Here is an 11,869-nt window from a genome sequence, read left to right as displayed (position 1 = left end):
AAAAAAAAAAGATTCAAACCATACTTCAGTGCTCATGATCCTGTGAGTGCTCATGAGGAGGCAGCCAGTGCCTCCTCATGGCTGCCTATGACATGCACAGCTCTAATGTGTACCAGTAAATTCGGTCCCCCAGAAACTACATCCCATATACTTCATTTTCCCCATGAAAAAACAGAAAGGCTAAGTTATTTGCCAAAGGTCACACACCCATTAAGAAGAAGAAGATCTAAGATTCAAGCCCAGTGAGTTGGGGCCAGGGAGATGGCTCAGTAGAATAAGCGTTTCCCTGGCAAGCGCAAGGGCCTGAGTTCAATCCCTGGTTCCACCAAAAACAAAAATAAGAAATAAATTAAAAATTTTTTAAAAATTCACATTAATCAAGTCCAGTGAGCTAGCTACAAAATCATCCTCTTTAGCCACTTTATTTGAACTGCCTCCCAGAAATGCACCAAAACAACAGACCTCTAAAAATATTCTGCTACTTTCTTTTTTAAGTTGCATTCTGTGTCTTAAGTTCAAGTTTCTCAACACTTAGCAAAAACACAATTCCCAACCCTAGAAGTGTTCCCCTAGATAGAGATCTGACAGGATATCAGAGTTTGGAGGGACTGTTTCAAAATTTAGTCCAACCAACTCTTTATCAGAGATTGAACTCAGGACCTCATACTTGCCAGGCAGGCACTTATGCTCCTTAGCTGTATTCCTGGCCCACCCAACTCCTTTTACACATAAGAAAACCAAAGGCACAGAAGCTGGGTCACCCCATATACACCTCTAGTTTCAACACACACCCACAGCACTAACAGAGAAAGGCAGCCAGAAGAAATGACCTCTCTGTCCCCCATTTGCTAGGACACCCACACTGAGTCACCAGGCTCGTGGCTAGGAAGGGTTATAAAGTTAGCAGGGCTCTGGGTCACAGGCAACACTTAGTGGATTTGGTCATAAGCAAGGTGCTTTGGGAGTTTAGAGGTCGCAGGCTTAAGTTTTGTTAGGTAATGCCATAGGTCCCTGCATTCCTTTATTTACTGAAATGCATGTGGGCTGCTCCTTTGGTATCCGTCCACTTGACTTAAATTCTTGATACTGAGATCACACTACCAAAACGCTCATAAAAATCAATGCCAGATATCGTCCACAAAATAATTACAATCCAGATGAGGGATATGAACCACAGGAAACTCTGTTACTAAGAGCCAAATTACCAAGGCCTGACGGCTCGGAAACCTATTCATCTTCAAGTGGCGTTTTCTTCATCTTACTCCTTTATTCCTATTAGTTTTAGTAAATAAGAGGAAATTACCCAGAAGTGGCAGAATAGCAGGATGACAAATTTTTACAAAGTTAGAAAGGAAGGGCTGGTGTGTAGTTCAGTGGGAAAGCCCTTGCCTAGCAGGCACAAGGCCGCAGACTCAGCCTCCAGCATGTCTGGGGGCATCAGGAGCACAGTGGTGGCTTGTTCTACAGTGGTCCCCAAAGGCTGTTCCATTTTAGGCATGCAGAATCAGAATTCCAGAGCTATGTGCTTCTAGAATGCAGGATGCTAATGTTTCAGTGTTCTCCTAACTGAATGTCACAGGAATGGGAGCACAAGAGGCCAGGAGTGAGGACCAGACTAAGCTTTCAACACTGCTGCCTCTGCCAGGGCCCAGTCCCAGGCACTTCCATGTATAGGTTCCCTTCATGCTTTCAATTAGAAACACATTGCAGTTTAACATCTGAGAATGATTTCCGCTCGTCCTCCTTCCCAAGGTGTACTGCGAATGTCTACTACCAGGAAGCAATGCGGAGAGGCTTGCAAAAGCCAAGGACTGAAATCACCCAATATAGCACTCAACATGCCACAAGAGATTGTCTTTACAAAGATATAAATGGATTAGAAATATAAAAGGGGAGCGACTGGGTTTTACTATCCAAATTTGGGAGAACCGGGAGAAGGTAATAAAAATAAAACATACTAAAAATTTGCTAATACAGTTATTTTCTACTGAAAGAAAAATAAAGCATACTCTACAGTAGGATGGCTGTATAGAGCACCATTCTCCTGTGGCCAGTTTTCAAAGGAGAATGTGACGGCAACATTCTTTCACCCACCCTGTGGCACAGGGCCCCCTCACTCCCCAGCATGCAGAGAAGGAGAGGTTGGCTTGAACTGGGGCAAAGTGGACCGATGCCTTATCAGCAAGAGGAGCCCCTCATCTGATGTGAAAAGACAAAACATGTTCTCTATTTGAATTTCCTGCAGTTTTTTTTTTTTTTGTTTGGTGTATTTTTTAAGCAAGGATCAAACTCAGGACCCTGCACATGCCAAGCAGGCACTTACACCATTGAGCTATCTCTCCGGCTCCTGCAGCCCTTTTCTTCCTAAAATAGTTGGACCCCATGCTCAGGGCTTCCCCTGCAGCAGGGATAGCAGGGATTAACATCTGTCACCCTGACCAGTGCAGCTACAGCACACCAGGGAGCACTTAGGAAATAAGACACCCTGTGCTGCCCCAGGCCCAGGACCCCAGAAGCTGTAACCCCCCTCTCTGTGTCCACCCTCCAGGCAATTTGGATGCACCCTCATGTTTGAGAACCACTTATAAATGGCATCCAGAAATGGCAGGCTTCTATCAGCAAATCTTTGAGCCTTTTCTTCATTACAGGTTTTGCACACTAGAATTGCTTTTATTTCATTGGATTCTTAGCAATAAGTAAAATGTTCATTTTATTTTGCCCTTTTATTTTTAATGCAAAAGAGGGCGCATTTTCCCTGTGATCCAATTCTCAGGACCTCTGTAGGTCCCTTCCAAAAGTCCACACACCTGCCACTGTCTTCTCTTCATGACCGATGCAAAAATTTTTAGGTATTCAAGAGAAAACCTATAAATTATGTGGGATATTATAAGTAGCATTAAAGTGTTATACATGACATTACAGAAGAATGTTAAAAACTGCAGTTTTTCCCACCTGTTGATCCTGCTTATGCCCAGCCAATAAGCCAAGATCAAGATGGCATCGGTGCCTGGGCAGCAGTTCCCAAGCCTCAAAGTGACCATCACCTGCGGAGCTTTAGGAGTCCCAAAATAGCCTGAGTAAATCAACCTCAGGGAGAGGCCACTCGCACCAGTACTCTATCAGCCACTAGGTGACTGCACCAGGCAAGTACAAAATGTGCAGCCTCAGAGCTGGGGAGATAGCTCAGTGGAAAAAGTGCTTGCCTGGCAAGCACAAAGTTGGGAGTTCAATCCCCAGGAACCACAAAAAGAAAAAGAAAAACAACAAAATGTGCAGCCTCATCGGAGAGGCAGTAAGAACAAAACCCTCACCTATGCTTAGTGCCAGGCAGGCCTGCCTGAAACGCTGCTCTTCGAATCATTTTTCTTTTTCTCTTCACTCAAAACCTTTCAGCACCCTTGTGTGGCCCATGAGATAATTTCAAGACCCTGGCCACCTGGCCGCAACCCACTTTCCACCCACAGTTGTCATGTGTGTCCCTGCAGAAGAGCCCCATCCTCTAGATGGTTGCCTCCTTATGCCTGCACGCTGCTGCCCTGTCCAGAAAGACAGCCCCTCACTTCTGTGAGCGCATGAGAAACTTCTGATGCCTTGATCCTTCCCTCCCAGTGTTCTTCCCAAATGCCTGCTCACCCTCACCAGGACCTTTGCCCCACCTGAGATGCTGTCCTGCTTTCACCATTCACTTCACAGTTCACGTGTGCTGCCTGCCACACAGTCATCTTTTTATAAAGTTATCTCTGATTTCCTAACTAAACTACAACAGTGAGGTCAGGCGAGTGGATTATGCAAAACGCCCTCCTCCTAAGGACAGGAGCCTGAAGTTCATCTTGGCTAAAAGAGTGATATAAATGTGGATTCACCACCTCCCAAGTGAGGCTGGGATCTATGGACATCTCTAAAGAAAGTCTACGGGCTCTTCTGCACGACCTGACAATGTCTGCATCACAGGACGTGGCATATAGTACATCAGTCTCCAGTGCTTCAAAGCAGATGTTGTTCCATCAAAATTAATATTCAAATATACTTGCACTGCAAATACACAAGCTTGGTCATAGAAAATGTTTCAGCAGCCCATATCCAGTATGTTCTACAAGGAGTCCAAAGGGAGAAACTAAAAAAAGAGGCGGTGGGGGGTGATTGGCCAAGAACAGAAAAGATATCACAGTGAGCCAGTCGGAGCTGTGACTGGTCACTAAACTTCTGATACCAAAGCCCACTAAAGGAGTTTGCCTAAGAAGTTCCACAGCAGCAGAAAATAAGACCCTTTGCATCTCAGTATGTGGAAATGAACTCAAAAAGAAATGGGGAAAATGGCAAAGATAGAGAGGGTAATTTCATAAAAAGGGACCACTGCTCAAGAAAGTACAGTGACTCAACCCTCTTGCTGTCCTCTTCCTTTCCAAACATAAAACACTGATTTTTTTTTAAATGTTTCTACATTTAAAAAAGTCATTCTACTGTCAGTCATGATGGAACAACTGTTGCCCAACAGGGCTTTATGTCATAAACAACTAGAATCTGGATCTAAGATGTAAAACAACTGTTTTGCAACACGGACAACCAGCAGCACGCAGCTGTGATTCCTACGCGATCAGGGAGCTGTGCCTGAGGAAAAGCGCTCTTTTGCAGAAAGCGTTCTGTGGACCACAGTGGGAGAGGAGACGCAAACGGAGCACGATGGCTTCGCCGAGCCAGGGACCCAGAGACCTGCTTGTGGACTTTATAGGGCTGAGTACCAGACACAACGGAGCTGCGCACACAAACTGCCCAGCCCCTGGGAGGGGTCTGATGCCAAGCTGCACACGCACAAGGTGGGGGCAGACAAACACCCGCCGGGCTGCTAAGTCCCAGAGCTACTCAGGCACAGAGCCTGTGCGGAGCTGCCACAGTTGGGACAGGTAGTGGAGATCCCCGAAGTGAGCTCCTTTGAAAACACAATATAATCTCAATATTGAATCAGATGAGAACAGCACCCAAAAGAAAACGAACAACAAACCACAATTTTAAGTACAGATGCAAAATACTTAAATAAAACTTGAGTAAATCAAACACACTGGTATTCCAGAAACAGAAAAGGGAGAAGAATTAATTCCAGAAATACAAAGATGGCTTGAATGTTAGCAGATCTATCAGTGTAATTCCCCACATTAAAAAATTAGACCAAAAAAACTTAACTCAAAAAGTATAAAAATGTTACCAATAAAATCCATCACTTAATCACTGTGACAAATACAAAGGGCTTTCCTTATTTTGGTTAATTGTATTTAGAGCAAGTCCACAAAAAAAAAAAAAAAAAACAGCAAACTAAGACCTACAGCAAATATGAGGAAACTGTACATTTTTAATAAAGCTGCAAATAAATCTCAGTGTCCACAATAACCTGTGAGAGTCAGTGTTGCACACTAGGGCCCAGGCAAGAAAAATAAAAGATCTAACTGCCACAAACAAAGCAACAAAAGTATCATTATTGAGAGTTTTCCTACCCTGGCACATACGAAAGAGTCTACAAACCATTCTAACTGATAAGAAAAGCAAAGGTCTCACGTACTGCAGCAGCGACGTGAACCTTTGCAAGCTTTCACTGCGACCAACAGCCTGTTGCTGGCCTGCATGCCATGGGTTCGCCACCACCCGCCATTCCAGAGCTGCCCAGAGAAGTGGACAGCACTCCCATAATAATACATAACCACACAAAGGTAATGTTATAAATCTCCATGCACCACGGCCAGGTTCATTCTAGAGCATCCTACACAAATCTAGCGAAAGATATGCAAGACTTTTTTTTTTGACAACTCATACAGAATTTTACTTAACAAAGTAATACGAATTTCACAGTATTTGTTGTAATGCATGGTATTGTCTTACAACCAGCTATTCATATTACCAGATATTGGAAGAAGAAAAAACTGGAGCAATGTATAAGAAATTAAGAAAAGAAAAAGTACAAACAATTGAAAAAAGGAGACGAAGCTAATTAGAGCATTGACTGCTTCTTTCCATTTCCATTTTTTTTATTTTTATTTATTTATTTTTTTGTCCTGTCAGAGGTGAATATTCTATTGGCATCTAAATACTATAAGGGTTTGAATTCAACTAAACATCTAACACTGTCTAGCAATCTATATTAGTGAGTTATCCTCAGAAGTTATTGACTTGAGCCTTTTACAGCTCATCGTATTAATATGAATTTACTTATATACCTCATTTTTATACTTTTCTACTGGATGGTTAAGACTAAGATATAGCAAGACCTATATACCAAGAAATGTAACTTTTGTATCTGATAAGGTCAGCCAAGTACTCTCAGGATTTATCCTGCAGCCCTGTACCGCCTTTTGTACATCCTTTCGTCAGTGTCTGACATGAGGATGGGTCACGGCCATTGCTTGACCAACTTGCTCTCTGTGAAAGCTTGAGAAAATGTTTTTTCTCTCCATGTGACTCTCCCCAGGCTCACTTTAGATCCTCGAACACATTTCTCTGTGGCTCCATAATCTTCTTGATCAGAAAATTTGGAGCACACCTGAGTTACATGTTGTTACAGTACAGGTTCTCCTATGTCCCGAGTCTTCACTGACGTTGAAAGACTAGGGCCAAAATGTTGGCTAATCTTGCAGCCCTTCCTTTTCTCCAAATTTTGATCTGCTAACTTAGGTTGTTAGCCCTCCAGAAGAGAAGCTAATTTTTTTTTTTTTTTTTGGTTCCTCGAATGCCTTCAGGGCACTTTTGGCTGGCTGGAGGATTGTGGGGATCGAACTACAACAACCTGAGGCTGAGAGCTTTGTGGAAGCAGCCACTTAAAGAACTGAGCTAGGGCCAGGCCCCCAAGAGAAGCTAATTATTAAGCTGCAATATATGCAGTTCGGTTTACCCTATCTGTAGAAATATCAAACATTTTGGCATATCCTGGAACAGGTATTTTCCATCAGATATTGATATGTTGAACTTTAAGTCCTTACAGAATATGAAGGAAAAATAATTATATAAAAGTAGAAATAAGCATTTACATATTTTTACAAAGAAATTTAGAAACCTAGGATATGCAAGACTTTTGAAGGAAATTACAAAGCATTTAAAGATCAAATGAAACAAATCTAGAATAGATATCAAGGTAAACCATATACATGCATTGTAAGATTTAATTCAAGGGTTGGCGAGAAAGCTCAGCAGAGTAAGCACTTGCTTAGGCAAGCATAGGGGCCAGGGTTCAATCCCTGGCACCACATGCTGCACCAGCCCTGCCCCCCAGGTGCGCTAAGCCAGCAACGGAGTCCAGGAACAGTGGGACGTGCCTGTAACCCCAGTGCTGAGGAGGCTGAGAACAGGAGGATCACTACAAGTCTGAGCTGTGTATAAGACCCTGCACACACACACACACACACACACACACACACACACACAGAGAATAAAACTAAAGAAAAGATTTAATTCAATTATTGTGTTCTCTCCAAATCTTTCTGTGAGTTCAGTGCCATTCAAATTGAAATCTTATGATTTGTGGTTTTTTTGTTTTTGGCGGAACCAGGGATTGAACTCAGGCCCTTGCACGTACCAGGCAAGGACTTATTCTACTGAGCCATCTCCTCAGCACCAAGATCTTATGATTTTCAGAGACACAGACAAGCCAATTCTGAAATTAATAATGGCATGTTGAAGAATGCTCAAAACAATACCTAGAAAAAGAGGGCTGTGGAGACATCTATCAGGTATTGCTAAGGTCCAAATAATTAACGCAAGGAGATACTGGTTGAGAGATAGAAAAACAAGTAGTGAAACTGAATAGGAAGCCTGTGAAGGGGCTTGTTCACTGAGCACACAGCAGCCTGGAAATGCGAGAGGAGAGACACCCCAGCGAGTCTGCAGGGAAACGAGAGACTGCTTAATACATGGCGCTAGAAAACAAACAGCCAGGCTTCTAAAATCACTGAAATTAGATCCCTACCTTATGCTTCGCATGAGAACATACATTCTAGGTTTTTGGAAGAAAATGAATCTTCCTCACTCAAGGTGAAGACGTAATTCGTTTAATCTGATATGTCAGAAATTCCTATAAGCCAATGGGAAAACAGTAAACAAAGAAAAATAGACACAGAAGAGACACCAATTGTTCACAGATGACCAAACTCAGAATGTGGCAGGTGAGCGTGAAAAGACACTCGGCATCGATCACCAGAGAACAGCAAAGCTAACGAGATCAGATCCCACCTTCACTCAACTGGCAAGTGTGCAGCCAGGGAACATCATCACAGGCAGGGCAAGGGGGACGGAACAGCTGGAGACCGCTGTGGTGGTGGCATGTGCGACAGCACATCTGTGAAAAGCCACCGGCAAGACCTGACATAGTGGTACTGCCTGTCTGCTTATTACCAGGAATCGAACTCAGGACCTCGCACTTGCCAGGCAGACACGGTGCCACTGAGCTGCATCACTGGCAATATAGAGGTCGTGTGAAGACCTTCTTATTCAGCAATTTCACTTCCAGGTGCACGAAGATATGTACAGGAACATTCACTGTGTAGTGAGTCCAGCAGCGAGACACTGGCATCGATCCATGAAATTATGAACTAACTGTGGTGTGTTCATACCACGGGACACTGCACAGCAGCTACGATTATGACCTAGGTCTGCACCAAGCAACATGGCTGCACCCAGAAAATAATTTTGGATGAAGAAATAAAAAATTACAGCGTGCTATTTTGTAATGCTGGTCTTCACATTATAACTGTCTACATAAATTTTAAAACAATGCCATGTGTTTTATGGATACATATGAGATTAACCAAAGTGTAAATTAGGTACTGAAATCCACTGAGTGTATGACAGAATCACTTCTAGGAAAAAAGGAGAGTAGAAAAAGAAAAGGAAAATTTTAAAGACTAAAAATGAAGTCACTTTGTGGGATTTTTTTCTTTAAAATTTATTTTTTTCCCATAATTTTATTGATAAACAAATAGCAATGAGACAGTTTCAAATCAAATTGGTAGGACAGTTTCAATAATTAACACATTGCATACATTCTTCCTAGTGGTTAATTGCTGTACAAGATGCGGACTTGATATCCTATTTACAAACACCATTAGAACAAATCATTCTATTCATTAAGAGAATGTAACTATATATCTATCCTAACCACTTTGAATACACAGATACAAAATGGGCATTCATCTGTATACCCTTTTTTTGTTAAGTTCCATTATTTGAATATTATAGGTGTGTAAACTCAGCAAAATATTCTAAAAGAGTCCAGTAGCCCATGATAGTATTGGGTCTTCCGCTTAAATCCTGCTTTTTTTTTTTTTTTTTTTTTTTTTTTTTTTTGGCAGAACTGGGCATTGAACTCAGGCCCTTGTGCTTGCCAGGGAAGCACTTATTCCACTGAGCCATCTCCCTGGCCCCCGATTATTTTTCTTTAAAAAGATAGGTAGCAAATATGACAAGTATACACATATTCATTGTGGGTAGTAGATATGTTGGGGTTTATTATTTTATCTTTTGTACTTTTTAACTTCTTAAAATCAATTTTCTCCGTAAGTTAACAAAAAGCACTGAGGAGGGAGGAGAGTTAAAACCTGCTGCCTTGTCACAGGGTGAAGCAGGCCCAGTCCAAAGTGGAGGAAGCTGCCTCTGAGACAATGACACACATACCAGGCCCGCACAGAACCAGACAGCGAGCTGGCAGGAGCAGGTCAGGCAAAGAAATCCTTTTCCCTCCTAAACTTCCAGCCTGATTTTGTGCAAACCCTCTTTCATCATCTGAAACAGTCAAAATCAATGGAGCAAGTCTTCCACTTTTGGTCCGAACAGTAAATAGTCTTAGATTTCTTCCCCATTTGACTCTATTGCAGTTTGACCCGCTGATCCTGAAGTTCTTTAAAAGTTCAGTGACTATATTTTTAGGAAGTAACTCCTGCCCTCGAGCCCAGCCTTCACTGTTTTTCATTCTAAAAACGTAACCTTAGATATATTTAAAACTTGTCCCAGCCAACTAACTCAGCACAGGGTAACTCTCTGCCCCTCGTCTTTCCCTCCAAACAAGTTGTGGCTTGTCTACTGCCGTGTGTCCCGGGGAGAAATGCGAGCTGACTGTGCGCTCGCTGATCAGAGACAGCAGGTGAGAAGCGGCTCTGCCGTGCACGTCTTCACGGCCCTGCCCAGCTGCCCTTTGAAGTTATTCAATAACAAGAAGCGGTGTCAGATCACAAGAAACAGGCCGTAAGGTCACCCATTTGCTCTGTCTGCTCCTTATAGCAAACCCAAATAACAGCTCCATTTTCACTGTGCTAACTGGCTCTAGGTCAGCTTCCTCCAAAATCCCTACAGAGGAAAAAGATACTGCTGCGACACCCCAAGGCCCCTTCTATGCAGCCCTCTGCAATAAATGAAGAATTTTGTAGATGGGGGAACCACACCCTACTAGGCACCAATACATGAACAACTTCTGTAGCATTCTGAGCATTCTGAATTTGAGGACTGTGTGTGTGTGTGTGTGTGTGTGCGCGCGCGTGCACGCGCACATGTGTGCATTTTCACTGTTCTCATCTCCCACAAAATCAGACTTGTCAGGTCTCACAGGCTTGCTTGTCACTTTCCTACACTAAGTACTGCTCCAATCTACCCCCGTAAGGTCTCTAGGCTGACAGCTGAGCGCAGCATAAGGCTGTGTGCAGAATCTCAGCTCTATTCAGGAGTCCGCCGCCTTTATGTCAATGTCCACCCCATCTACCTGCTCGCTCAGGGGCTCTCTCTGGAAGGCTGAGGCCCTCCGCGCCTGAGCTCAGCAGGAGTGGTCCTTCCCATGTGATTTAATGTCAAAATAGCCAGCCAGCTGGGGCCAAGCACACCACCACCAAAGCCATCAAGAACTGCAAATTCACTCAGAATTTAACAAAACTAAGTCATGTCATGTAATGAAAAACAACCATAGTTTTCCTGGATTTTGTTCTGGTTTTATTACCGCTGTTTTATGAAGTTGTGCTTTTTTGTTTTTTGAAGTCACAGAACCTTAATAATAAGAAAAGGAACAAATTCAAGATACACAACTTACACTATATAAACATTTAACATTTAATTAAAAGTAAAAAAGGGAGGAATAAGTCAGAAAGAATATTTTCAGAAAATACCATTATATAGAAAAAAATAAGTTTTAAGAACTACCAAAACCAAAAAAAAACAAAAAAAACTTACAAAAGGACAAAAAAGATAACTAAGATGAAAAAATTGCATTAATAAATAAGTGTGGGATAGTGTCTGAATTAACAAAGCCACCAAAAGAAGTGCAGCCTAAAAAGACATGTTGTGGCTACCTAACTTTTTGGGGAGGCAAGGGGGACAGGACCTCATTATGTAGTTCAGGCTGGCCTCAAACTTGCAACAGTCCTCCTGCCTCAGCCTCCCAAGTGCTGGGATTACGGACATGTGCCACCCTGCCCAGCTCTAATTTTTAAGAAAATGTAAAAATATTCTTACAAAGTGCTGCATAGGTGGGAGTAAAACAGTACAAGCCTTTTAGAAAGCAGTTTCACCATTATTTCAAATATTTCAATAGCCTAATTTTAAGAAACGTTCACTAATATTCAAAAGGAAATAAGGCCATGTAAGCACGTGTCTTCGTCTCCACAGGAGTGCTATTTGTACCGACAGCAATTTCAAAATAACCTTGAAGGTTGGCAAAACACGACAGTATGCAACCATTCGAACTTTGAACAAAGTGACACAGGTTTCTAAAGTGCTGGATAGGGGCCAGGACGTAGCTCAGTAGCACAGTGCCCACCTGGCAAACCCAAGATCCTAAGCTCAATTCCCAGTATCAAGGAAAGAAGGGGTTGTGGGAGGGGAAGCAGGAGTGAACTGGAGATTAACAGGAATA

The sequence above is a fragment of the Octodon degus genome, unplaced genomic scaffold (genome assembly GCF_000260255.1).
Source record: "Octodon degus isolate 3935 unplaced genomic scaffold, OctDeg1.0 scaffold00020, whole genome shotgun sequence".
Classification (NCBI taxonomy): domain Eukaryota; kingdom Metazoa; phylum Chordata; class Mammalia; order Rodentia; family Octodontidae; genus Octodon; species Octodon degus.
The sequence above is the reverse complement of the archived record's forward strand: the minus strand, read 5'-3'. Positions refer to the sequence as shown.